At 35.6% G+C, this 26,404-nt stretch overlaps 1 protein-coding gene and 1 long non-coding RNA gene across 2 annotated transcripts in view; one reads left to right on the forward strand and one right to left on the reverse strand.

The window, feature by feature from the left end:
* Window positions 1-26,404, reverse strand: part of LOC128810090 (uncharacterized) — a 291,765-nt gene that overhangs the window by 150,870 nt on the left and 114,491 nt on the right. The window lies entirely within an intron of this gene.
* The window catches only part of KCNH7 (potassium voltage-gated channel subfamily H member 7), a 212,881-nt gene that overhangs the window by 3,226 nt on the left and 183,251 nt on the right, over window positions 1-26,404 (forward strand). The window lies entirely within an intron of this gene.

The following is a 26,404-nucleotide window of genomic DNA, read 5'->3' on the forward strand; positions in this document are numbered from 1 at the left end:
AATTGATAATTGTGGTGTACCTTATTTTATCTCTTGCTGTGTACACTCTTGGGAGAAGGAAAAGGAAATTCATATTCAAATGCTGAGCCTAAATTAGTTCTGGAGAAGTGCCAGTGTGTTGTTTACATCATTTTTAGAATCACATGCAATGTGCTCTCTCATTTTAAAGTCACAGAGTTAAATCCTGTTCTCAATAATTCTATTGTTATCTTGGAGAGACTTAACTAATATTATTTTTAGCTTAGGCTGGTATAATTCAGATAGGACTCAGGCCAACCATTCTACCCACGCTACCAATATTTAAGCATACTCTTTGAAGCAGATTCTCAGTAGAGCCCTTTATTCTTAGATCTGGTTTGGTGGTCTGGAGCAGATTTTGGTTAAGATTTTTTGTGGCTGTGCCTTGGACATAGATTTCTCAGGAGACCTGGCATTGTGTGTCTTTTACACATCTACCCTGTGTTTGTGTTAACTTGGCATGTATTAAAAATAATATTTCAAAAGGAGAATGTTATTGCTAACTTTCACAGTCATCAGCCTGGAGCACTGTTTGGAGATGTGGTAGTTTAAAAGTCCTAAAGTCTCCCAAAACATTAGGAGGGAGGAAAAGGCCTTTAAAAGTACTGCTTATCTCTCAATTACCAGAGGAAGATAGATAGATAGATGATAGATAGATAGATCCTTTTCTAAAATGCTGAATTCTGAAATCATGCAACACACCATAATCTGTTTGAGACATACCAAAGAAATACTGTTCATAAAAATTGCCATATTTTTCACAAATGATTTTGAACGCCAAGTTACAGATTATTCACTGTAAACAATCTTATGCATAAGGGTTTTCAGTAACTTCACTTCTGTGAATAGTTTAATTGCCTTTATGTTTTACTTGTCCAAATTTGAGCATGTGAACTGTATGATCTGCTAAATTTAAACAGGTGAATCAGGCAAAAATTGTCAAAATATAAGATAGGTCTGACACTCAAATGCCTGGCTATCTGTCAGCTTGATTGTCTGTATATACAGAATTTTTGGTTTGTTCTACATAATGTTCAGTTTATTTTCAAAATGTGATAGAAAGCCTTAAGTCTATGTGGTCTCATGAAATTGAAACTACCTGTTTCAATCATTACATGATGAATGTAATGAATGTTAGTAAACATGTTCTATAGTTATTCTAAATATCTCAAAAAGATATACCTCACTTTTCATCTTCACTTTTTCAAATTTTCAAATTTGATTTTTCAATATATAGCATAAATTCATATACCTATATGGAACATAGTCTGTATATTGTGACAATATACAGAATAGTGATACAAAACAAGGTCTTCCTCCAGGTTGTGAAACAAAGTAAATTTCAAGAGTTTTCTAAAAATGTGAAAGTTTAGTGCCTGGTTAGTGGCTTGTTTTGCATTTGTGCTCTGAGTATGAGACTTGAGGTCAATTTCAGCAATTTTCAATTTTCAGAGGTCAATTCTAGCACAGTCAGAAATGTAACTTTCTACATGTGAGAAACCCAAGTTACTCCAATGAATTATCCACTGCTTAAAAGTTTAATTTGATATTTTATTTCATGGCAAGCCATACACACTCCTGACTAAAGGCCCAGTGAATTGCAAATAAAACTTATTCCACATCACACTATCATTTACTCTACATAAGCCACTGATTATATTAAAAATTATTCTAATATTTTGAAGTAAAGCAAATGTCAGTGGGATCACTTTTAAAGCTAATCTGTGATCAGAATTCCAGCAATGCAGATATCAGAAAGGGAATCACTCTATAAATAATGCTTTTTCTTTTTGATTCTAAGTACCGCCTCATATAATTCTAAAATGTCACAGCTTTGAAGCTCAGCTTAAAAGAAAATTCTTGCTATAGAAAAATGATTTTGCACACACACACACGGGAATTAGGATTCTGATGTTCTCTACTGGTCTATAGTCTACTTTTCTAGATGAAAGTGCAAGATCTCAAGTTTTAAACATTGTGATGATCGGAGACTGAAAGCTGCTGTTTGTTCACTGCTTTAATTTTTGGCCAAATTACTCACTCAAAGAAGATGGGACAGAAGGATGGGAAAAAATTTTGTTGCAAGTTGATATTCAAAAAATGGCAATTGCTTGAATCTACACTGCCTTAAACATGACAGACAAAAGATAGAGTGGTCAAAGGAGAAAAAAATTCTGTGTATGATGATTTTATAAATGAATAACCTGGATGGAGCCTGTTTCCCTTTTCACTGTGCAGTGTGGGGAGGGTGCAGAGAAGCACTGAATGCTTGTGATAGCTTTGTGTAATGGTTTAGATGGCCTGGACTTGGGCACCCAGCATGCCCTGTCCCAACCACACCAATGCTGCCTTCACAGCAGTTTTTAATATTTGCAGCTAAAAGCCTTACTAGCTGCTCTTGGAGTACTTCTATCAGAGTATAGCTTACTTTTGGGTTGAATTTCTCCTCACTGTTTTTCCTTTTAGAAAGGTATTAACACAATCCAAACAATGTTCTAGTCCTCTGTCCTCTTCAAGTAGTGCCACAGTAGGCAATTACATAGCTACCAAAAGAGTTAATTACAGAGAAAAATGGTCAATGGGAACAGATGGTGCCAAAACAAAAGGTCCAAATTTACAGGTTCTCATAGCACAAGCAGCTCCACAATTGTAGATGGATGTACTCACGGGATTAAAGACACGTTAAATTTCTTTTTTAATATAAATATCCCTTTTTAAAAAGAGCAGTAGATAAATACAAGTCACAAGAAGTATTATTTTGAAACAGATTTTTTTTCCAAGGATTACCCATTAGGCATTAGCATCTGCTTAATTGAAAAATTATACTCTGATATCAAAGCAACAATATCATAAATTCCTTACTATTTCACAATTTTTTCACTAATCTTATATCTATATGATCTGAATTATACTTGAAGGCAAGATATTGTTTATACAAGATATCAGTTCTTATTTTAATAAAGTTATTTATGGTGAAAATATTTGACAGCTCTTGCTTTGAGGACTCCATTTTGCAGTTTAAGTCATTATTGCATAAATCATTCTTGACAGATGTAAAATATTGCTTGAGGTGGTAAAGCTGTAAAACTTTTGAGATAAGAAGTAATTATTTTGGGATTGAGAATGGATATATAATAATCAGAAAGTATTGTACCACACAGAATACATTTTTATTTCTTACTGTATGCTTTGTGGGCAATAATGGGATATGTCTAAGATATCTATTAAAGGAAGGTAGGATCATTTAAGCTCAGCTTAAATTTAAGTTTAGCCATCAGATATTCTAAGGTTGAGAAGAGCTAAGGTAGAGTATTGGTTTGAGCAAAGATAAGATCAAGCAATTTGCAGAGTGTGTACAAACCTCACAAACTACTTGCCATTTACTAGTTTCAAAAAAATAATTTGCCACAAATGACTGCAAATTAAACATGCTTGCATTTTCAAAGCACATTTCCAAACTAATATCTTAAGGCCTTTTCAGCTTTTTTTTGAGGATAGGAAAATGAAAATTGTGCAAACACAGTAACGAAATAAAGCAAAAATGGTATTAAGAGTTCTTAAATAGAAAGATCAGGACTTCATTTAGAAGCTCATCATCTAGACTTTAGTCATCATAGGCATTTTACCACCTGTTTGTTTGACCCTACCAATTAATAAAAAATACAACTGAAAAGAAAGCTGCTTACAAGTCCCCTTCAATTTGTTCTAGCGTGAGGGTCAGCAACTGCAGTCTTGACCATAGTTTCAGTGCCTTATCCAGAACTGTTGAGATAGGCCAATTAATCCAATCTCTCTGATACCCTACTGGTGTAGGACTCCTTGACAGAAGAAATACTATCTCTCTACATTTTGATAAAAAAGTGTTTCCCCCCCCAAAAAAAAAAACTCTCAAAAAACCCTTTCTTAATGTAGGGCTTTTTTTCCAGGCATTCTTAAAATACCCCTTAGATGAAATCCAGAGTGTGACTGAAGGTGTTGGACTATTGGAAACGAATGAGGATATCCATTCTTGTGTCTGTAGTGCTGTGTTTCTACCTTAGGCTTTAATACTTGTCAAGAAAAATCCATTCTTTGCCCCATTCAATACTACTGATTTTACAGCAAGGAGAACCATCAGCAGTGAGACGATACCTCAGTGATCCAAATATCTCATTTACCCATCCCCATTCAGATACTGCTTCTATGTCTGCTCAGAACTGTGGGTCACTTCTGATTCACATTTCATGTAGGATATCTAATGATTATGATAAAGCACCTCTTAGATATCCTAAGAAAACTTATTTATAAGTCAATTTCAATCTTATTTTTCAACTCCTTGACTTTCCAATATATTCCTTTTTATTTCCAGGTAAAGAGGAATTGATTTTAAATAAGGAGGTAACTTTTATAGAAAGAGATAATATCTGAATAAATAGAACAACATTTAAATTGACTTCTAAATTATTCCCTTTCTTAGTGTTTAGAGTCAGAAAGGCATGAATAGATATATATAATCTTAATAAATAATGAAGAGTAAAATTGCTGTTATTATAGGTGCTGCATCTTTAACAGGAAAAAAAGTCTTAATTTGGAAAAATCCATTCTGACAGTTTTGAGTTTCTCTATGGCACAAATAAAAACCTGCAGGCTAGTGGTTCAGGAGTCTTTCATTTCAGTACAGTGTTAAAACAGAACTCTTCTTACACTGGACTTCCATAGGATAATTTAATGTCAGGATTCAGAATGTCACAGGGGCAATTTACACCAATCAAGGGGCCCAAATTTCCCTACTCTAAGCTAAAAAGAAAAAATTATTGCGGACTTTCAAAAAGTATGCTGTAGCAGTAAGAAAGGTGACACATTCTAGAGTGAAATGTAATATAAGGTTATGATGTGATACACATCCTCAAAAGAGCTTCATTTTTTAATTAGGCATTGCTGATAAATTTTTTTATCTGCTTTGAATATGCTCATTTTAGTTGTAGTGAAAGCTATTTTGATTTTGGGTTATGAGACAAAAAGAACAGATGCTGTCAGTCTATTTTTGGTGTCATTTCACATGATTTATTGTGTCCTCTTTCCATCTTTATTGTGCATCCTTTCTAATGTTACATTATGATAAGAGAGTTATTGCATACTCCTAATTCATGTTATTGATTGGTTCTTTCCCTTCTCCACCAAATTGGCCCATATATCAAAAAGAGATGCTGAGAGTAAATCAGACATCATACCTTGCAATAGACACAGGGGAAGAGCTACTGCTTTTCTAATAGCAGCCTTTTGCATATTTGATATGAAACAAATTTCAAAACATGGCACGTCGAGTAACACCAGTGTTGACTTGAGTGCTGTTCCCTCTGGTTCCAAGCAATGGGAAGAGGACAGTGGTGTGGGTTAGATTATGTTAGTGCTTTCAAGTCCAGTTTTAAAGTGTTTCCTACATGCTTGGCTTAGTGTATGAGCCAGTCTGTGTGCTAGGCAGTCCATGCTCTTCCAAGCTAAGTATGGAAAAAGCTTAATCAAGCAGTATAGGATTCAGAGTAGCAAGACAGAGCTGACTATGGAAATTGCTAATTGACTCTGGAAACTGCATATCTCAAAAGCAATCAGAACTGTAGCTGTGAACCTCAATCCAGGCAGAGCGGATAAATGGCAATGGCAGTGAGGTATTGTGGCTCTATAGTTACTTACTCGTTTCACATTATCTGCAACTCTGAAAGTTCACATCTCTGAGGTGGGAACTATTTGTCTTATGATTTTGTACAGCTTGAACTTTTTAGTCTAGTATACTGGGATTTTTTTAAAAAGGCAATAACATGCATACTTGAATAATTTCTTGGAAATTGAACTAAAATTTGAAAGCAGAATTACAGTCATAACTAGTCACAAAATGCAATTTTAAGCTTCCTCACCAACTTTCTCAATATAGCCTTTTCATTTCTCATTTTGTTAATTCTTTAATACTGAAATCACAGTGAAGTCTCATCAGGAAAGATCACCACAAAGAATACCAAAATTCAATCTGGGAAAAAATCAGAGTAAACACTGTAAAGGGGGAAGGTCTTGTCTTTTTTTGTTTCATTAACTGGATTCCAATTATAGATCTAATTATACCTAGTTTTGATACTGCCTTCAATTATAGCAATGAAGTGTTATCCACACAAAGAATATATTCTGGCTTATTTGTTAACAAAGAGCCATCATATCATAAAAAACCTAAAGATAGTATTTAAGTGTCCACATTATTAACTATTTCATTACTGATAGTGAGTGGAAATGACCAGAAGAAAGCTTAGGCCAGAAATCACAGCTGCATTCAGTACTTGACTGTTGCATCCCGGGTTTGGTTTAGTTAGGAATTTTAATAATGTTAGCTAGTCGGATCTGTGTACCCCCACGTTCCCCGTGCGATGGTTCCCTCCGGGTCACTCACCATTGGAGCTTCCCAGTGTCAGTCTTGTAACCACCCCCCTGTTCATTCCTGAAACTTCCATGCCAGTCACCCCATCCCCGCAATCCCATTCGTCCCAGAACCCCGTACACACCCCTGTCGTATTTCCATTGGTTGCCGTGGTCCACGTCACCTCTCCGTTGCCTGTCCCCATTGGGCGAGGGGGCTGCCGCCCGTGGCTGCCTGCCCCCTATAAAACCCCATGCGTCCCTTTGTTCTTCCGCCATCTTGTCCACGCAGGCGCTCGGAGCAGTCGCTGCTCTCCACCGCAGCACCACACGGCAATAAATCTTCTCCAGCCAACCGCAGGACAGGGTGTGCCTCCTTCGCCTCTTTACCTCATCCCAGCGTCGGTTACACAAGGCAGCAGCCCACGCGGAGGCTCGGCACTAGAGCCTCCGAACCAGCGGCAACCCCGGCCCGGCTGAGAGGCAGCGCCTTTAGCTGGGCTCCCGAGCTGCCCCGGACCGGGACCGGGGAGAAGAACGCAACGCCACGCTTGACTAAATGGGGAAATTTCTTGCTTTCCTGTCCTTGTTCCTCCATAATAACACATTACCTCATTTAAAACTCTAATTTGCCAAATTAGACTGCAGCAGAAACCAGAAGGTCTTGCCTAAACAGTCAGTTCAGAGAAACACAACAAGAATTTACTTTAAATACTTGGAAATTAGGATTTAGCACAACATCTGAATATTAATTCTTGACGAGTACCAGCTCGTGAAATCTTGGCCTTTTTTTGAGCAAATGCACAGGACTATTTGGCAACTGGTTGTTCCTGTGGCCAGAAACACTGCTAAAGGCCTGAGAGCAAGATATCAATGCTTACTGACAGAGGAATTAGCTTGCACACCAATAGCTTTTATAGAATTAAATTGCTAAGTTTAATTTTTGTAACACTGAGAAATCCTGATATTTAGGCATTGGAGCACTGCTCGTACAATATACCTTTTGCTACCTTTATACCTTCAGCTAACTAGTATTAGCTGAATCTTTATTGCTGCATAAAAAGATAACAAATTATGAAAGAAACATGCAAATCACAGACAAAACTTTCCTCCATTTTTATCCACTGGTTAGACAGGCAGAGACAACTTCAGAACAAGGACATGTTAGGGGGTTTTGTCTTTGTCTTATACCTAGGCTACTTGAAAAGCTGTTAATCATCATGTAAATGTGTTTCATCACTAACATGCATGTGCTAAAACACTTACTCCCAGCTGTTGTCAGACTTTGGGGTCTGTACCCTTTTGAGATTATTTCTTAGAGCATTCTTTGCTGATTTTCATTCAAATCAATGCAAGTGGATCTCTGAAAATAGCTTGCAAATTTCCTCTTTTCAAAACTCATTTATGTCAATCTGCTTTACTCCTTCTTCTCTGGAAAAAAATTGCCAGATAATCTCATTAGTATTTTGCATGTTTATGGCATTTCTTTTTATACTTTCAAAAGAACATGAAACTCAGTAGTCCATAAATCCTATTTTCATGGCAGTTAAGGTAAAATACTGTTGCAATTCTGTCTACTTGCTAAAAAAGTGTCAAGAAAGAAAGAAACCTAAAGTCCATGCCATTTTAAATAACGACAATAAAAGAAAGGTGTTCCATTTTTTCTGTTTTAAGTGCCCAGTGTTATTTTTGCATGATAAAATATACCAGGAATCAATTTAACTCCGAACTCTATCCAACTGAAAGAACAACTCTTCCCAGAAGGACTATTTCTGGGGTCATGGACAACATAACCATATTATGTGAGACAGTAGTAACAGCCTTGAAGTACAAAACCAGGTATCTATAAATCAGCATCTGAGTCTTCTCTATGGATTAACAGAGCAGCTCAGTAAGTAGTGTGAGAGCCTATGTATAATGTCAATCCTGAGCCAGTCCATGCTGGGTCGCTGTTCAGAGCGTGCTTTGCAAGAACATCCTTACCCTTTCTGTAAGTTACACAGATTGTTTATAGCAATAAAAATGTGGGCACCTAATGCACAGAAGCATATTTAGTGTTTTACCCACAGAGTTTTAAAGAAAAGTTTTGTAGTTTTTGAGATAAAGAATAGTTTGAGTACTGTTTGTGGATGACCAAAAAAAGTGTAATAAAACCTTGTTCCTCTTTATCCTGAAACTTGCAAATCCCTTCTCGTGTCAGGATTAGAAGTAGGATCTAAGGACCACTCCCAAATGCCTAAAAAGTTAATTAAAAACTACTCCCTTCTGCTGCAGCTACAAGTAGAATTAGTGTCTGATTTGTGTGATGTTTGTAGATCAGGAGCTGGGTGTGGGTGGCTTCCCCCTCCTGTGCTCACAGTTATTTAAAAAGCGGAAAAGAGGAAGGAATGCATGGTTCACAGACCACTCTTCTTCCTAGCTGATGGGTAGGCAAGGCTACCACGCAGATCTATTTACATTCATTTTTGATTGTCTTTTGACCTCATTTGTAAAAAAAGCAGATCCTGCAGTAGGAGAATTACCAGTAGCATCGTCTCTGCAGAACTTGACATATGCAAAACATAATTATTAGCCAGAAAAATACATTGTGTGTGGCTGCTTGAATTTCAAACATAATCTCTAACATTTGAATGTGCAAGAGCATTTGTCCCTGTTTCATGGGAATTGATTGAATTTTTTCCCTTTTAAATAAAATTTTATTCTTAATCCCTTTTCACCTTGGGATAATTTTTCTTTAAATAAAAAAAAAAGGAATTTATTTCCACTTTCTGAGGAATATCTGAAGAAAGATGCTAACTTTTTCTTGAAATGATGGAGAAGGAAATCTACACATTTAATCTAGATTATTACCTGGAAAGTAGATTATCTAAGTGTTGAAGCGGGGTGGAGGGAGGGGGGGGTTCCCCGTAGATCCCACAGGCACTAAAATATCAGATTTAACTAAGTTATCATAGCTATGAAGAGCATACTGAGGTTGAGTTACTGCAAGAGAAATTAGTGACCTGAAGTTTTACATGTAAAATCAAATTAAAGAGTTGATTTCCAATTATATGTATATATTATATGTTATGAAAGTGCATTTCTCCTTCCAAAAAAGTTTAAGAACCACTTTGAGGAGCTGCCAAAATTACTTCCTACCCCATCATAGAATGCAAACTGATATCCTATAGTTCACAACACTTTTCTTATTAAATAAATAATAAAGCACTTTTCTTATTAAATACATTCAATCACAGGAAGTTTGAACTGAATAGCAAATTAGAGGGGCTCCTAATGAGCTGATTGACTAATGCAGTGAGTTTTTTACCTCAAAAGATGTATTATTCTGGAAAAGCTCACAGTTCCAAAACATCCTTCTCTACTGCATTTTTGTACTATCCTCTTTTCTTTTCCAGTGCCGTACACCAAAGTTGCATTGTAACATTTCCCAGTGTATACGTATATATATATATATATATATATATATAAATGCCACAAAAAATCCCCAACATGATCAAATCTAAAACATGGATGACAGAATGGGAATATAAAATGATATTACAGGGGATAGTTCTGTAAAACTACCTTTAATAGGAATTGTACTTAATAGGGATTATTCTGATATGAGCATCTCTGACCACAGGTCAGGTCCAAGACAACACTGTAGGTAATGCCGTTGTTTACGTGTCTCTCTCCTGTCATAATAAACAATAATTTCCAGAGAAATGACTTTTTCTCTTACAGAAGTCACACATGACCCTGAAGTGCCAGAATGGGGTTAGAGACAGCTGTGGCAAAAGTGTCCAAACTGTTTCCTTCTCTTGACATAGGGTTAAAAGAACATAAAAGAACACAAAGGTGGGATTCAACTCTTGTGTCAACTTCAGCCCTCAGCCTTTCCAAATTTTATATAGAAAATAGAACTGCCAAATAAATGACAAAGAAAGAATACAGGAGGCATGGTTAGGAAAGTTCAGTGACTGCTAAACTCATGCTTTTTTCAAACAGAAAAAAATTATCATTTGCCAGTCTCACATTGAACTTTGTTGTGGTATTTGTAGCAGTTACTCAGGTGCTACCACTAGTCAGTCATAAAGAGTCTGTGCATCAATATTTCAAAAAGCAAAACTTAACTGAATATTATTTGTGTTTAACTGGTGCTGCATGTATTATGCAACAAATGGGGCTTTATTTCCTCCTCAAACCAAAAATCTTCCACTTTTCAAACTTCTAAAGAAGTGAAATTTCATCAGACTCTAGCTTGATTCATTTTTTTAGGTGCCTATAAGGGATTCTGATCTTCATGATCCTGAATACTTGTGAGAGCTACATAAAGTTATCAATGGGAAAAAAAAGACATTTCTGCAGGATATAATATATCTGATTAGATTCAACTAACATATCTCTAAAATTTATTATTAACCAGGGATATCCTCATAACCTGGTTTAGATTGTAACTTAGTCCTCTCTACCCTTTGTTTGTATCTTGTTTTTTAGAAACTGGGACAACCTATATAACAAGTAGTGCTTTGTTTCACATGGGAATCATTAAATAGCAATCACTCAGATGTATTTGCTTTCAGAAAAAATTCTGTTAGCAAGGCACATGCTCTAATATATAGCATTTTACCATTCCAGTATAACAAAGAATCCTTTTCTTAGATTGGTCTTTTATAACCATCGTATTTTCATAGAATCCAGAAGCATTTAGGTCAGAAGGAAAATAGGGAGGTCATCCAGTCCAGTATTCTGTCAAAAGCAGGAGCAACACAGAATTCAGAGTAGGTTGCTTAGGACTTGTCCAGTTGGATTCCAGGATGGAGCCTCTCTGGGCAACCTCTTCTAGTACCCTCATATTGAAACTGTTTTTTCTTTATACCAATTCAAAGTATCTTCTATCATTCTTTTGCCATGCACCTCAATAGAAAACCTGCCTCCACCTCCTGGTAATTTCCTCACACCTATTGAAAGACTGTTATTAAGTCACTTGGAGCTGTCTCTACTCTAGGCTCACAGCCAAGGTCAGTTTCCTCAATCACTCCACAAAGGACATGAGCACCAAGTCCTCATCCATCTTGGCCTCTGCTAGCCTCATTCAAGTTTATCAGAATTTCTCTTGTATTAGGGTTCCAAAGTTGGATTCACTATTCCAGGTATGGTCAACTGAGCACTGAGTAAAGGGGGAGTATCGCTTTCCTCAATCTACTGGCAAAGCTCCTGATGATACAACCCAGGATGTTTTATCCTGGACACAGCTGGACTCAAATTTCTCAACAGATCACTGTCTGAGTCCTTTTTTGACGACCTCAAGATTCAAACCATTCCCAGACTGAAGCAGTGAATGCTTAAAGTACCTCAACTTTATCTGCATTCACTGTCACTAAATCACTCTCCCCACTCATTAGCAGACTCAAGTTATACTTGTTCATTCTTTTACTGCTAACATACTAGCAACACAAACTCTTTTTGTTGCCCATGATATCCCAAGAGTTTCAAATCTAGCTTAGCTTTTCCTTTTCCAAAACCATCCCAGCATGCCTGGGCAGTACTTTGGTATTTCTCTCTTGTAGCCTGTCCTTGCTCCCACCTCTTTTAAATACCGTTTCTGTTGGAAGTGTTTTGCTGTTGTTTTTTTTTTTTTTCTTTTCCCACTGGAGCTCAGTAATGAGTTCTCTGTAGAGTCAAGTGGTATTTGAATACATTTATTAATTTTTCTGAGTATTTGAATGGACCAATACGGTGCTTGAGAAAGCATTTGAGCAATACCCTCTGCAATTTTTGAAAAACGAATGAGTTAGATACCATACTTCTTTTATTTTTCCTCTCAATTCAGTAACCCAAATGTGGGTATTTTACATATCTTTTATTATACTAAGTGGCATCTATGCTACTTTTATGTATTATTCTTATTCTTTCTTCAATGGTTCAGTATGCTGTCAAGTTTTAGACATTGAATTTTACATAACTTAGATACACTTATTCATACATTAGGAAATCATTTTATATTACGTATACAAGATGGTTGAAATTGCAACCTAGATATTTTTTGATGGAACACCTTTTCTGAATATCATTACTGATGTGCTACATGGTATAAATCCCATGTTGCTACACATTTTATTATGAAGAAATCAGTGTTTTCCTGTAATAGAGATCAATTCACCTGGCTGTTAAGCAGCTGCCTGGTGTTCTTTGGTAGATTTTTCATACAAAAGTGTTTGAGTTTAGAAGAAAAAATAATATCCTAATGCTTATTTTGCTGTGGGTTACAATCCCCCAAACCAACTTAATGCTAAAGAAACTTGCGATGGACTACTAAGTTTTAGAACAGCTAATCAATTGTCTTACACTAGAAGATAAATGCAACTGCACTGGCAACTAACCAGAGCATCCCTGATACACATTATTGAGCATTTCATTCTCATCATTAAAGATACGAAAAAATCAGATCTTCTAAAAGAGAAATATTTTTCACACTGTGTCGAATTCTTTCAGGGACTTTCAGTAGCGAGGTAACATTACTGAAAAATTGTTTCATCTCAAAAGAAAAAGTTTATTGCTAACATTTCCTTAGCCAGGTCATGCAAAAGACATTTTCTTCTCCATTTCTCTTCTGCCATTTTTAATTTCATATTTCCTTATAAAAATTATAGATTTCTCCTATACGCTTTCTTCCAGGTTAGCGACTAGGGGAGATAGAAGTCTGTTTTCTTCAAGGGTTAATACCAGCTTTTTCCTTTAAGACAATGCCAACTCCCCCTCCCCTACCCTGTGGAACACCACAATCAGTATGGAAGTGTGCTACCTCCTAACAGGAGCTCAGCACATCTGCCTGCTGGCGTTGATTGCAGTCAGCATCCTGCTGGAGCTGCCCCCTAACACAGACTGCAGCAGCAGAGCGTCAGGAATCCTGCACCTTGTGTGCCACTGCAGTGATGTCAGACCCATGGGTTTAAGCAGTACCTCTTCAAATACACATCATTTAGGGATGTGGTTCCATGTGAGGATATTAAAAAAGATAACTGAGACATAATCCTACTGATTTAAGATACCCCAGCTGGGGGGCCTGACAGCCTATTCCAATTTGCAACCCATTTAATTTTTTCTCTCAGTTCTTTATCTACAGACAAGGACTGTTAAACAAGCACAATGTGACAAAGCATATTTAATGAATATTATTAATGATGAGTTCAACAGCTGCTTGAAGGTGTTGATAAGCTTAATCAAATATATATCCACCGACTAAACCAGCACTGACAATATTCTTAATTTTATTATTAAAATAATTTCTCTCCATATTGCATGCATATTTAACACTTACAGATCTCTCCATTTCATGCTGGATTTTATTTTTAATCATCCTCATATGATATTTGAAAGTTCATAGATAAAAGCTGCTTTATTGACTGCCTAAAAGGAACTTCCTTTTACTCTCTGGCCATGTGACAGATAAAAATATCTTGAGGGTGTACAACAGCAGTTCCTGGCATTACATTAGAAATGCTGGTTGCCCCTACATTAGTTAATTTGATGATGCAGAAGAGAACATATCTAGCATATGCATTGAAATATAGTATTATGCAAGGATTTTTAGATTTGTAACATTTTATTTAAGTGTGCTTTGATTTCAGCTCAGATGCCAAGCTATTTCTATGTCTAAGGTAGTCAGTGAGAGATTCACACACTGAGGTTTTAATTGCACCCATTTCTGCATGCAGCAGATACAGTACAGTGCTCAGGGTAGCAGCTTGTATGTGCTTTATTTCTGCATAGGATTAATTTAGTGTGCATAGTACTGGGACATGTGTCTTATTTTTAATTTAAAGGAATGCAATTATACAAATCATTTCTCATTCTTGGACTGGACCCAATATTCCCTGTCAGATTGCCCATGACAAGCTAATTGCAAATGTTGACTTGTTTTTGTCAAGAACGGTTAAAGATAGTTGGCCCTACAAGGCTCAAGTAAAGTCAGAATGTGAGCAAGAGCCAAAAAGATGGCTTTTCTAGCCTTGTTTCTGATACTGTGCTTTGCAGAGAAACACAGTTATCTTTACACACAGTTATTACAAAACAACTTTCCCTTCACTAACATAACTTTCAAAATTGTGTTTATATACCATTTATTTATGGTCTTTATCTAAAACAAAATAATTGTAAGCCAAACGTCCCAAAAAAGTTAAGTTTAATTTCTAAGGTTTTTGAATAACTGAAAAGCTTTTATGTTTTTATCTGGGTTGGAAATGTTTGAAAATATTCAATAGCTACATATTTGATAAAGGCTTTACAAATACATGCTTTTTTGTGACTTAGTTGAACACATCACCCTTTTAATGATCAGCAAGTCTTTTTTTTTTTTTAGATACACAATATATTAAAATGTACAGTTTGCAAGCAACTATAAGAGCAAAATAACATGCAGGTATTTTAAAACTGAAGTATTTTCCTACTAACTTCAGTCCTAATCTTTATGGTTATGGCATATTTATTCTTTTTTGTCCTGGTACCCAGGATAAACATAAGAAATTTTAGAGATCAGGGCAGTGAGTTGAGCCACTCAGCCCAGGTCTATTTGCTGGGAAAAAATAGGGTCTTATTTTAAAGTGTTAATGCTAAATAGAAACCTTTTGTGACTACAGGACTGACAGTTCCATTAAGTCTACCTAACTAGCCTTTCTGGAGTGCAACAAAAGGGTTAGCAGAACCTCTGGCTAAAGAGGTACCTTGCATCACCTCAAAATGCTTTTTCCAAATCCTGCAATGTTAAATTCAGCTTTCCTTTCGGTATTGTAGCAGGTATAGAGACCTTCATGCATATATTTGTTGGAGTTTGATATTGTTTTACTTTTTGTGAGAATAAAACACCGGTAGTGTGATGCTGAACTAAGATGAGCAATCAAAATTAACATTCTACCTCTGACATATTATCTACAAAGGAAACTTTTCAAACCGGATTGAAGAATTGTAAAGAAAGTTCATTATTACCTGTCAGGGACATATCATCTATATATTGTAGAAGAAAAAAAAAAAGACTAAAAAAAACCAAACAAACAAACAAACAAACAAGCAAAAAAAAAAAAAAAAAAAGCCCCAGAAACAAAATGAAAGGTTTTTGAGTCTGTTTGTTCTGTGCTACCAATACTTTCAGCAAATTAATAATGTTATTATGTAACAGCAGCGTAGAAAGGAAAATTCTGCTGAGATTGAATCAAGTTAAAATCTGTTTTAGTTTTGCCAAGTGTATCAGCCTTCAATCAGTGATGGTCAAATCAAAACTATTTTGATAAACTTTAGGCTCTCAGGGCTACAGTCCTAGAGTCATTGAGAAGTTTAAGCAAGTGAGAGAAAAGCATGCAAAAACCTGATGAAGAATTTTCCAGTTATTTCCATGCATAAAGCTCATTTCACCTTTAATGTTACTGTAACTTTCAGTACGGAGAAGAAGGGAAATGTGAATTCTCCAGAGTACCTAGAATTACCACTTGCCAGTTACCAACACACTGCCTTTCTTTACAAAGGCACCCATGGTTTTAGCCCTGTAATTTTTTTCAAATAATTAGATATCTTCACCTTTTTTCAGATTTTCAAGAAAATTGTACTGATTTAGCTCTTTGTGAGCATTTTGATTATTTATTGGGTATGAAAATAATGCCCTGCATTTAGTCCCTATATAAGAACGTTTCTGAAAATATAGTCTGAGCTACAAATTTAGGAAAGTGATAACTCTGATTTGTGTAATAGCTCACTGATGCTTTTCTTATTATATCATAGAGGATCTATCATCTGCAATTGTAAAATTTAGCAATAATATACTGCATCTGGTAATATCGTCAAATAATATATAATAATAATATCTCTCTCTCTCTATATATATATATATAATAATATAAAAGTACTATTGATATCCTTTCCATTGCTTCTACTTATTTTTTGCATTTATTTTTGCACTTATTTTTCATGTTACCACTAAAATAAATATTAGAGTATGGTGAAACACAGAAGGGACAAATTACAAACTCACTGCTTTTCCACAACTTTTTTCTTCAGGGCAGCTAGCAAAATCCAGCACTGAATATTCATTGGTTTTGGTAGCAATGTTGATTTTTAGCTTTAATACAGTTTATGGGAAGTAAATAGCTTCAGATATATTTACTATGGTGGTTGTAATCACTCATAATTATATAATTGGATGCCTAACACTGTTTACCAAAGATATAGTCAATATTACACGTGAAATTGGCTTGGCTCTGTATTAAAGTGAAAAAGTCATACAGAAAGCTTGATGTACCCCTTGAATTGGAGCCCTGGTCAGACTTCAGGAGTGAGAATCCTCTGGGGAAGATGTTTATTACAGGCCACTCCAAAAGGAAAGAAAGCAAATTTAGGTTCTCTAAGAAATATATAAGCACAATAAGAAAACTTGTGCAGAAATGACTGTACAAGAGGGCATGAAATAATTTGGTTCTTGGCCAAACTGGGGAATAAACATAACAGAATTTTTTTTTTTTTTCCAAGTTCCACCCTAATAACTTCTCAAGTCATGATTCAACTCAATCATTTTTGCAAATGCTGAATTTCTCTGTGAAAGCTTGGGAGCTTAAGTGAGTATTATTGCACCACACAGAGAAGGTTGCAATATCTTCTAAGCCCAAAAGCTTGGCTTCAAACTGCCAAAACAATAACTGAATATTAATAAAATTTTAAAAATTTAGGATGAAAGCTTTTACTTTAACTTCGATCTTCTGGGCAGGGAAAAAAACAAACAAACAATGGAGAAAGACAGACATATATAATTAAAATATCACTTTAATTTCATTAACTATTAATGAAAAAATGTGACTAGTCCTATTGTATAAGTCTCATTAATATCAACAATTAATAAGGCTTTATGAAATGTGCAAAGAGGAGTACAAATAACTCAACACTGATCCCAAACATCCTATAATCAAAAAAAAGCATAGGCATAGAGTTTCTTTAACCAAAAATTCTTAAAAAGTCTCAAGTCTAAAATTTATAATAATTTTAAAATCGGAAATGTTGTTGAAATTGATTCTTACGTAGATCCTTACAATCTACGTTATATTCTTAAAATGTTCACTCTAAAGCAATTGAAGTATTTTTGTGAGTGACAGATGAAAACTGGTAAAAAAGCTTCTGACCTAAAATGTTTAGTCTCAGATTCTCTGAAATTCAGTAAATTATAATAGCTGATATATAATTAGAGATAAAATTTACATTTTTATCTTTCGTTTTTACACATAATATACTATACTTTAAATTTCTGTTTGTCTAAGTGAAGGTACTGATACCTAATATTTCTAAATATATTGTTCATGCTGCAAACAGCAGACCAATTTCCAACTACCTTTTTTAGTTCCCTCTGCTTAATCCTCTCCTCTCCAACCTGTCACTTATTCTTGTCATTTGTTTAGTTCCATTTTGTTTTAATCTAGCCAGAAAAAAAAAAAAATTGCTAATTGTAAAACCTTATAGGCTAGCACAGGGTAAATAGATATTTGATAGTTTCATAGGAAACTGGATTACAATTCCCATTATAAAACTAGTTTTTATTGCTTAAAGCACTGTTTCTGCCATTGCCCCTGAACTCTATGCTCCCGGGCACAATACACATTATTCTGCAAGGGAAACATTATCTCAGGACAAATCTCTGACCTTTTAATAAATACTGAAGACATCAGTTGGTCATTGCAGAACTTTATGAATGAGCGCAAAACCAGAACAGGTCAAGAAACAACAATTAAGTCATGATCAGCAGTAGTACTTATTTCAAGGTTATATACAGAAACCAAAGATTGAGCACATATTCCTACAGAGAAACTTTTCATCAGAATTTAAAAGAACAGTCATTTTTTTTGAAAACATTTAACAGCCAATATTTGTAGATGTCCTTCCTAATTCAAAATTTCTGAAAATTTCAGAAAATACATTTCTTCACTAACAACAACTACAAGGTAAACTGTAGTTCCAAATATAAATTTCCTTAGAAATTATCTATCCATTATGCCTTAAACTATTTCACTGATAAAAGCATTCCATGCCATACTTAGGCAAATAAGCAGGTGGTGGAAGTTGAGCAGACAGCAGATTAAGAACAAGATCTGTATGAAGCATGCAGATACTTTAGGGACGAGGGCAAAATCTAACTAGGTACCCATATACATGTTAATTGATTTTCCAGTCTTCCACTCATGTAAAGTGAGTAGATGGAAAATTCAGGAATCTTTATCACTTTGTATCCTTATGCAAGAGTTGGTGGATGGTATTACAAGCTTTCCTATTTATCAACGCAGTGCTACATGTTTTACCAATTTCAAAGATGCCAGGACTTTTACTGCCATGCCCCAGATCGCCAGAACTCTTCGAACAGTCACTTCAGTGCACATTTTTTTCTTAAAACCTCTACAGCCCAGAGAGAGTGTTGGAAGTGAAAAACCAGAATGTGACCTGATACATTTATCCTCATCTCTGAGTACTTCCCAAAATAGGGACATACCTATTGGATGTGTAAAAGAACAACTACTGTGTGCTCACTAACAGCTTGTAAGAGAATTTTTGAATACTGAGTAGGAGGAGAAATGACAGCTGACCAGGAAATAGGGTTATTATATGTTCTTTTTTAAAATCATCATTTTGAATAATTTCCACAAAACCACTGCTCAAGGTTAATGAAGCAAAACAAACTTATCATTTCATCCTAAAGAGTGAACATCAAATGCAGTATTATCTCTAATGCTGCATTGCAGTATCACTTCTGGGTTTCTATCCAAGTCTTGGTGTGGGGCTTGAAATCATGGTTTTCTGGCGAGCTTAAAAACCTACTGTGATCTCAACCATAAAGGCATTCACCCTACTTTGAATTACATGGCAAAATACTTACTGTTGTTGCACAAATAGTGGGAGTGTGATGCAAATAATTGACATTTTATAGAAATAATCATAAAATATAAAAATAAACAAGGCCCTAAATATTACAGAAAGACAGTTTAAATACTAACATATACTGCATGAAGTACTTTTATTTCTCTTAAAAATATTTGTTGTATTGCTAGAGCAAGATAAATAGATACTAAATTACAGTGCACAGTGTTGTTACATCACTTGAGCAATTTCTTCCAGCCTATTGCAGAAATAGGACTAGACCCATTAAGCTAATCATCTTATTGAAATTGCATTACTAATATTTAGTTTAATGCTTATTTTAAAATGTAGCAGCCCTCCTTCAAGAGCTAAATATTCATGTGTATGGCACAATATATTATCTTAGGGCTTCACTTGTAGCATGTGGCTATACTGTGGTACTCTATTGGTAGTAAAGGTGGCTGGTTTGAATTCTACAGGGATTGTTATGACTGCTAACAGCGACTTTAATCCAGAGGTACAATTTAGCTCTGCATCCCAGCATCCAAATGAAAATAAGAGAAGACAACTGAAGAATGAAATTTTGACTAAGGATACAGATACCATAATGGCTTACTTCACCGTAGTGTTTGAACCTACAGGGAGCAGACAAAATTAGTGCAGTTTCTATGAAAAGCTACCACTGGCAACTCTCGTCATCATCCTTTTTTGAAGGCTGCCCCAGAAGTAGAAGCCACAGACAAAAGCTCACTGATACATACATTATTAGAGAGAAACACCATAGCACCTCTGCATTCCAGTTAAGTGTTACTCACTCAGGTTGGGAACGAACGAGTGTGAACCACTCATATTATGAACAAATGTGAGAATGATGTGAACCACAGTTTGGTGGTTCTTTTATTTGGTGTACTGAAAACTGGAGAGGAAAAAAAGCTGCTCTGAGTCAAACAAAAGAGCAGAGTTGGGCTGGGAAAAAGAGATAGTGAGTGATAAAGAAATATAAAGTCAATGAGGAAAAAAATCCAGAACTACTGCTACAAGGTGAGAAAGTTGTCAAAAGGAATCTTGCTAGCCACAAAATGCCTCATCAATGGTGCAATTTACAATTTCATAGCATGAAGCTATGTCTCAAGAAAATGTACTAACCTTTTAAAATTTACATCCATTTTCTTTGATGGAAAATTTCCTGAAATAAATGCAAAGTCATAAATAGTTTCTGGGTTTGTTCTGCATTTACTATTTATTTCTTGTTTAAAATAATAAATGTCATAAATTTAATCTAAAAGCTTCTTATATTGAAGTTCAGAAACATTTTTGGCTAAAATGATATATATAATCACTCTTCGTAATTATAAATAAATATATATATCTATATATATAACAATACCAAAATAAACAGCTTAATAGTATTCCTGCTTTTGAAGGCCTTTGTGCAACAAAGATGAATGAAGTAGCCTTCTCCTCCAATGTATTTGGTAAAAATAAAGTTATAAAACCATTTATAGTACTGTTATAATTGACAGGATCCCTTAGGACAGCACAACTGGCTAGATTCTCTATAAGCACTTTGTATCATGCATGTAGGAAGTGCTGGCCAAAAGGGGAGGTGTAAAGCTGGATGCCAGGTTTCTGGCATCTTTGAGTGTCAGAGCAGTCTCTGATACAGCCCTGATATAAAACTAAAGCTGTACTTCTAAGGTCTGTGGGTATAATGCATTTGTGCACTTGCACAAAAACATGTAGTTGAATTCCTGGCTTAAATGTCTTTGGTTTCTTGCTAATCCATATTGATACTTTTTGAGTAGGTCTTTGGATATGAGGATTGTAAATGCAAAGTGTTCAGGTTGTTATGCCAGCAGGCAGTCCGGAAGATCAGAGGAATAACAAACAGCAAAACCCACATTTGATAGAGAATTTTGGTTCCTTCCTAATTAACTACAACTGTGATTGAAATTACTTGTTTTGAAGAAATCTATTCACATTTCTTCTTTCAAATTTCCTAGAAAAACTGTTTCATACCAGACTTTGTTAGGTGCGGAAACATGCGGCTGAGACCTAATGAAAGGATTAGTCTCATACAGCACAGATTGAAGTCACTTAGGCCTTTTACTGTGACAGGATAAACTGAGACTAAAACTTGATGCCTTTCAAGCTGTTAGGCAAGAGCTCAAAAGCTTTTTCTAGTAGTTCCAATCAAAGTCTGCAAAGTTCTGATCCCTTTATTGCAAATAGTAGAAAGGATTTTAAAAACATTATTCTGCAATCTAACCCCAAAACTAAAGATACCCAAGTGTATTTTGGCCTTTTTCAGTCAGCTATTCTCTGATTTGAATGTATCTTTGCAGCAACTCCACTAAAATTGTCCCAGATGTGTGTATCAGTTTAACTGAAATTAGAACTGGGGTTAAAAACTGCATGCAAGTACATATTAAGCTAACTTGGAGTGGTATTTAAAAATCAAAAAGGCAGGCCAGGAGAGGGTTTCAGAACTGAGACTGATGCATTTCTTCCTTTCTTTTAACTTTAGGATTAGAAAAATGAAGGACATGCTTTGCTTTGAAATTCCCCTATTTGCTTTTGCTTATTAGTGAAGATCAAAATGTACCCAACCCTCTTACCTATGCTGCTTTAGTTTCCTGATGTTGCTGGATGATCCTGAACTAGAGCAGTCATTACTTGTATCCTTATATAAGTTTCCAGTAATAGTACACTGTTGAAATATTTTCCCCATATTCTGTTTTTTAAAAGAATTCTACTTTGCTTTGCAGTGGGGGATTTGTGGGACAATGAAAGTAAATTGCTTTAGTAATCTTTTAGCCCCTGCGAATATGAAAGAAAATAAACATGTTGATGGAGATACTCAAATATTCAAGACATTCAACAAAATTATAGCAACAAAGCCATAACACACCTTCCCTTTTAATGGCATAAGTTCCTAGTTGTATCATCTCTAATAATTTGTTTTGCTGTTGTATAAAGTGTAGCTGTATATTTTCCTTTATGTTGCCCGGTTACAGAATGTTTTTTTTAAACTGCAGCATAATTGTGTTGCCTAATGAATAAATTATATAACACATTTAATCCTGATTGATATTTCAGTAAAGCTCAAATTATTCCTGCTACTAATTAACAAGCACTTCTGTATCTGCAAAAGATAATTTAACTAATCCAATGTATAGATTTTCTTGAGGCTAATTGTTAAGTTTAATGAACCAGATATCTCCCACTGAAGCAAGTGTCATGTGTCTTTACACCAAGCAGCTAAAAAAGTTGTAAATCCCCTTGCACAATAGAAGTAGTTATGGATCAAAGCCGGTTCTGAACTGTCTTCTGCTTGTGTAGTGTCCTTGACTTTAATGGGAATGTGCAAGTAAAATACAGTTTTCTACTATGTTATGACTCCAGATGTGATTCTGTTCTCCTAATTTGTGTTCTGTTTAACTTTAGATAATTTTAAGGATCAAAAGTAAAATAAATACAATGAGAAATTCAGATATGAAATTGAGTCTATCTGAAAAAAACAGCCAGAGAGGAAGGCACTGTTGAGGATCTGTTTCAGGGAATGCGCAGATTACTGACTAGCAAGCAAAACCACAGTAAAAGCCTTTTCAATACACAGTTTCTCTGGAACTTCCACATTTAAAGCCACAGACAAATTTAGCAGGAAAGAAATCCATTAGTAAAACAAAATGCAGTAAAGCAATTGAACACAACTGGAGTCCGAGACAGACCTGCTATCAGCTGCCATTACTGGCGTGCAGCGTAGGATAAGTTAAAGACAGCTGAGGGTGAATTACAATCACGCGGGGAAATGGGGTAGAGCCACTCAGCCATGAACAGCAGGACGCACACAAGATTAAAAGAGCAGTTGTTTGCTTAGTCACTTCTTTTGCTTCTCCTTGCTGGCTGGAGTGCCAGATAATCCCCATCCAGATGTTACTTAAGACATTGACTTTTTTTTAGAACTTAGTCAAAACATCAGGTGTCTGAAATGGAAAAAACCCCAACCTAACAAAAAATAACAAACCAACAAAACCCAACATCAAAAACCAAAAGCAAAACAAATAAGCAGACTGACTTGAAATAAAACATCATGTCTGGAAAAGTGGCAAGTTAGAAACTTGATGTTGCTGAATTAGTGATTTATCACAACAGGCTTGTTTGGAGGGTTCTCTGTCATGTCATAAGGATATTGCCACGTAACTTCTCATCTGTCCCATCAGCAGTAGCAGCACTAACAGGAAGGGAATATAAGAAATGGGTTTTTTTAAAGTCTTTGACAAAAAGTCATGTTAATATATGTGGCTTCTATTTATATTTTTTAAACTATAACTTGCTTTTGGATAATGTTTTTTAGTTTTTTAGTTTCACTGCTTGTAATTTTTTTTTTTAAATCCCAAGGTACATTAGAAAGACATTGTCATAGCTGTGAAATTTACCTTTGGCTAAATCTTGCCACACATTGCAGTTTCTATCAAAACCTGTCCCTCTAAAATTACATTAATTATTATCTTTTTTTTTTTTTTTTTTTTTTTTTGTTTACCATGAACTTACTGGAAGTGGACTGAATAAAAAGGGTGAACTTTCACTGTTAAACTTCAATGGCAATTTCTATTTCTCCCTGGCAGTCTTCATTAATCCGTTTGGAAAGGACTGAAAACACTTGAGTCAGGAAATAAGGAGAATATTCTTTAAATAATTTATTAAAAAAAAAATTCCTCTAACTCTCAAGCAGTATTTAATTCAGTCAACTTATACATAAGACTTACTCTTAACCATGTTTTTCCTCATTTGCCAACTTAACTACACCAATTCATTTTCATTCTTTTCGAGGTCTAGGCTCTGAAATATTCTCACACATGTTAATCTTGACCATATTCTGATCTTTTGTATTTTCCCTTTCACATTATGCAACATCAAGCACAACAGACACCAAATACTCCATTACAGCCAAAGGATTACTGTTTCTGTGCCACATAAAAAAATCATATGAAAAGCAGATTACTACCTAACTGCATGTTTCATAATATGGCAATGTTGCCAGTATTTCTGTGCCAGAGTATTTAAGAGGTATCTAAATGATTCTTACAAGCCATTTCTGTCTGTGTCAAGGAACATGGATTTCTGTAGTACAGGAATGCTTTTCTCTGCTTTTGCTTCAGGATATGGTTGGGCATAGCCAAGCACAAGGATTAGCTGAGAAAACATATTTCTATTTTCCTGATATTTTGGGAGGTTGGCTCTTAAAATCAAAGAACAATGCGAAAATTGTAGGATGGTATAGCAGTAGTACATTGTTCAGCTCATCAGCCCTCTATGTGATGGTGGAGTTGCACAGACAAAATTGGAAGGAAAAGTCTAACACCTTTTAGCACATTTGAACTCATGTGGAAAGGGCCTCAGGACAATTTTGTAAAAGCATCCAGATGCATAAAGAGTAGTAACTGTAGCACATGTATTAAACTGCTTGATACCTGCCATCCAAGAATCTTGGTTAATTTTTTGTATTACCCTAACTTTTTTGTATTATCTGACTCCCCTTAACCAGATGGAAAAATATAGCCAAAGTATTCTTACTTTCAAAAAGTCTCCTTAACCAAGTATTAATGGTATTAACTCCCTTAACCAAGTATTAATGATATTCCCTGATTATCCAGCAGTAGCTTTGCACGCATAAAACTTCTCTTTCTAGCAATGTGAAGTCAAGATCTTTCCTTAAATCCCTCTGCTTTCAAAAATTTATTCTCTCTTTTTTCCTCTCTCTTCTCTTGATTATAGAGCTTTAATAAATGATTGAAACATGGGCGAATAGCTCTACATTTAACAACTGGTGTAACAGCCTGTGGTCTTTGCTAGAGTCATTGAGAACATTTTAATGAACAGGCCTGATAATTTTCTTTTTCAACACCAGCATCAATAATAATCAGCTCAAGACAGAGACCCTGGGAGGTAAGCCACAATTTGTGGCTGTATAAACACAATGAAATTCAGGAATGCAAAATCTAACTTTATTTCCAAAACTTAGTGGACAGTAAGTTAACCAAATGCATTTTCTCAGTAACAGCTGATGAATTTTGGTAATCATAAACTGCGTCTGCAGCGTTTTCCCCTCTCATCTGTGTATTGTTCCATGAGACAGTTTGCCTTTTCCCATAATATACAGTTTAACACTGATGAGTTCAGCTCATGTACCACCTTTATCCTGAGTAACAGCTGTCTTGTGTCACAGTCCAGCTTCCCAAGAACTTGGTCTATGATACAGTCAACTGAGATACCACAAGTGTTAATGAATGATTTGAGCTGTGCCAGCACCAATGGTTGCTACAACTTCTTGGAACAATGTTGGGCCAGCCAGCTGGATTGTTCTCAGAGTTTGGATTATTTTCACTTAATTCAGAGGGCGCCTCTGACCTCCCTTCTGTACTATTAACAGATTTTTAATGGGACCTGGCAATGTCACTTTTCTCTAGCAAAATACACATTTCCCATGTCCTCTGTTGCATTCAAATAACCATATTGCAGTGGGTGAATTGCTTGTAAATAGCACTTTAGGGTGGGCGTGAGAAGATTGGTTCCAGGCTGTTGTGCCATACTGTTTCCTTGCAAACAGCTTTTTGGTATCTACGTGTAGCAAACTGCACCTTTCAGATCCCAACTACCTCACAGCAAGTGGCTTTCCATAAATGAAGTGGCAGAAGAGCTATTCCTCTGCCTGTCATTGCTTTCCTGTCGAAGGTGCATACATTGCACTTTGAAACTGTGTTGCACTTTCTAAAATTTCCTCTGTATGTTTGTTGCTCCAATATTACTGTTTCTTTTTTCTTATTACCCATTTTTCCCTAGCAAGATTATAGGTATTCCTCCATGGTCTCAATATTATCTTGCTTTAATTGCAAAACTTCTAGACTGATCATATTAATGGTTAAACTACCTAGTAAAAGTCACTTCCGTGACATTTAGAAAAAAATTGAATACTTACTTATCTCCAGCTTCAGCATTAGTGGATGTTATTTTTGGTCACAGAGGTTATTTTCTCCTTCCCTCACTCATTTATTCTTCCCTGAACCTGCTGTAACACTGTCAGCCATTTCCCTGTTTTAGCTCAATTTGTTATATTTGTTTTGAGCCTAGTGGAAATTAGGAGAGTAGG

The sequence above is a fragment of the Vidua macroura genome, chromosome 7 (genome assembly GCF_024509145.1).
Source record: "Vidua macroura isolate BioBank_ID:100142 chromosome 7, ASM2450914v1, whole genome shotgun sequence".
NCBI classification, from domain to species: domain Eukaryota; kingdom Metazoa; phylum Chordata; class Aves; order Passeriformes; family Viduidae; genus Vidua; species Vidua macroura.